At 42.2% G+C, this 3,316-nt stretch overlaps 1 non-coding gene across 1 annotated transcript; it reads left to right on the forward strand.

Moving 5' to 3' along the window:
* Positions 1-2,570: 2,570 nt before the first annotated feature.
* On the forward strand, positions 2,571-2,678 carry LOC148562778 (small nucleolar RNA R71). The gene has a single exon (XR_015887893.1). It is a non-coding gene; the product is annotated as a small nucleolar RNA R71 (small nucleolar RNA).
* The last annotated feature ends 638 nt before the right edge of the window (positions 2,679-3,316 follow it).

Raw genomic sequence — 3,316 nt, forward strand, 5'->3', positions numbered from 1 at the left:
ATGAAGAAGAAGAAGAAATAGAGGAGAGGGATAAGGGGTTGTGTTTCGGCCAAGAAGAGAAGAGAGGGTTGTGTTGTGTGAAAATGAAGAAGAATGGAGGGGTTTATATAGTGGGGGAGAGGGTGTTAGGTTCGGCCATTTAGGGTGGGGTTGGGTGGGAAATTGATTTTGAATTTTGAAGGTAGGTGGAGTTTATGAGGTAGGTTTATGGGGAAGAGTGGATGGATGTGAGTGGTGAAGTGGTGATAGGGAAGAGAGATTGAGGTGATTGGTGAAGAGTTTTGGGGAAGAGTGTTTATGGGATTGTGTGAAAGAGGGGTGAAGAGAAGTGAGTGGAGGTAGGTGGGGATCCTGTAGGGTCCACAGATCCTGAGGTGTTCAAGGATTTACAACCTTGCACCAAATTAGGCATGCAAAATGCCCTTGCACACAACTCTGGGCGTTCAGCGCCAGATTGGTGCTTGTTTTGGGCGTTGAATGCCCATTTGTTGCCCATTTCTGGCGTTGAACGCCAAAACCATGCTTGTTCAGGGCGTTCAGCGCCAGCTCTTCTCCAGGGTGCAATTCTGGCGTTCAAACGCCCAGATGCTGCCCATTTTGGGCGTTCAGCGCCAGAACCATGCTCTGTTCTAGCATTGAACGCCAGCCAGATGCTTCTTACTGGCGTTTAAATGCCAGTAAGGTCTTCCTCCAGGGTGTGATTTTTCTTCTGCTGTTTTTGATTCTGTTTTCAATTTTTATATTTATTTTGTGACTCCACATGATCATGAACCTAATAAAACATGAAAGAACAAGAAAAATAAAATTAGATAAAAATTGGGTTGCCTCCCAACAAGCGCTTCTTTAATGTCAATAGCTTGACAGTGGGCTCTCATGGAGCCTCACAGATGTTCAGAGCATTGTTGAGACTTCCCAACACCAAACTTAGAGTTTGGATATGGGAGTTCAACACCAAACTTAGAGTTTGGTTGTGGCCTCCCAACACCAAACTTAGAGTTTGACTGTGGGGGCTCTGGTTGACTCTGTTTTGAGAGAAGCTTTTTATGCTTCCTCTTCATGTTTACAGAAGGGTAACCTTGAGTTGTAAACACAAGGGAGTCTTCATTCAATTGAAGGACTAATTCACCTCTGTCAACATCAATCACAGCTCTTGCTGTGGCTAGGAAAGGTCTTCCAAGGATGATGGATTCATCCTCATCCTTCCCAGTGTCTAGAACTATGAAATCAGCATGGATGTAAAGGCCTTCAACCTTTACTAACACGTCCTGTACTTGTCCATAAGCCTATTTTCTTGAATTGTCTGCCATCTCTAATGAGATTTTAGCAGCTTGCACCCCAAAGATTCCCAGTTTCTCTATTACAGAGAGGGGCATGAGGTTTATCCCTGAACCAAGGTCACACAGAGCCTTGTCAAAGATCATGTTGCCTATGGTACAAGGTATTACGAACTTTCCAGGATCCTGTTTCTTCTGAGGCAATCTCAGTTGATCCAGATCACTTAGTTCATTGGTGAATAAGGGAGGTTCATCTTCCCAAGTCTCAATACCAAATAATTTGGCATTCAGCTTCATGATTGCACCAAGAAACTTGGCAGCTTGCTCTTCAGTAACATCCTCATTCTCTTCAAAAGAGGAATACTCATCAGAGCTCATGAATGGTATAAGGAGGTTCAATGGAATCTCCATGGTCTCTAGATGAGTCTCAGATTCCTTTGGTTCCTCAGAGAGAAACTCCTTATTGATCACTGGACGTCCCAGGAGGTCTTCCTCCTTGGGATTCACATCCTCTCCTTCCCTTACAGGTTCACCCATGGTGATCAATTCAATGGCCTTGCACTCTCCTTTTGGATTTTCTTCTGTATTGCTTGGGAGAGTACTAGGAGGGATTTCAGTGATCCTTTTACTCAGCTGGCCTACTTGTGCTTCCAAATTTCTAATGGAAGACCTTGTTTCACTCATGAAACTTACAGTGGCCTTGGACAGATCAGAGACTAAGTTTGCTAAATTAGAGGTGTTTTGTCCAGAGTTCTTTGTCTGTTGCTGAGTGGATGATCGAAAAGGTTTACTACTGTTAAACCTATTTCTTCCACCATTATTAAAGCCTTGCTGAGGCTTTTGATCCTTCCATGAGAAATTTGGATGATTTCTCCATGATGGGTTATATGTGTTTCCATAAGGTTCACCCATATAATTTACCTCTGCTATTGCAGGGTTTTCAGGATCATAAGCTTCTTCTTCAAAAGATGCCTCTTGAGTACTGTTGGATGCAGCTTGCATTCCATTCAGACTCTGAGAAATCATATTGACTTGCTGAGTCAATATTTTGTTCTGAGCCAATATGGTATTCAGAGTATCAATTTCAAGAACTCCCTTCTTCATAGGCGTCCCATTACTCACAGGATTCCTCTTAGAAGTGTACATGAACTGGTTATTAGCAACCATGATAATGAGTTCTTGAGCTTCTGCAGGCATTTTCTTTAGGTGAATGGATCCACCTGCAGAAGTATCCAATGACATCTTAGCCAATTCAGATAGACCATCATAGAATATATCCAGGATGGTCCATTCTGAAAGCATGTCAGAAGGACACTTTTTGGTCAGTTGCTTGTATCTTTCCCAAGCTTCATAGAGGGATTCACCTTCTTTCTGTCTGAAGGTTTGAACATCCACTCTAAGCTTGCTCAGCTTTTGAGGAGGAAAGAACTTGGCTAAGAAAGCCTTGACCAGCTTATCCCAAGAGTTCAGGCTATCCTTAGGTTGAGAGTCCAACCATATTCTAGCTCTGTCTCTCACAGCAAAAGGGAAAAGCATGAGCCTGTAAGACTTCAGGATCTACTCCATTAGTCTTAACAATATCACAGATCTGCAAGAATTCAGTTAAGAACTGAAAAGGATCTTCAGATGGAAGTCCATGAAACTTGCAGTTCTGCTGCATCAGAGAAACTAATTGAGGTTTCAGCTCAAAATTATTTGCTCCAATGGCAGGAATGGAGATGCTTCTTCCATGTAAATTGGAATTAGGTACAGTAAAGTCACCAAGCATCCTCCTTGCATTATTATTATTTTCGGCTGCCATCTCCTCTTCTTGTTCGAAAATTTCTGAAAGGTTGTCTCTGGACTGTTGTATTTTAGCTTCTCTTAGTTTCCTTTTCAGAGTCCTTTCAGGTTCTGGATCTGCTTCAACAAGAATATTCTTGTCTTTGCTCCTGCTCATATGAAAAAGAGGGACAGAAAAATAATAATAATAATAATAATAGGGATCCTTTTTACCACAGTATAGAGGTCCCTGTGTGAATAGAAGAAAAGAAGAAGAGAAA

Source organism: Arachis ipaensis, chromosome B6, assembly GCF_059453495.1.
Source record: "Arachis ipaensis isolate K30076 ecotype BB chromosome B6, ASM5945349v1, whole genome shotgun sequence".
Lineage (NCBI taxonomy): Eukaryota > Viridiplantae > Streptophyta > Magnoliopsida > Fabales > Fabaceae > Arachis > Arachis ipaensis.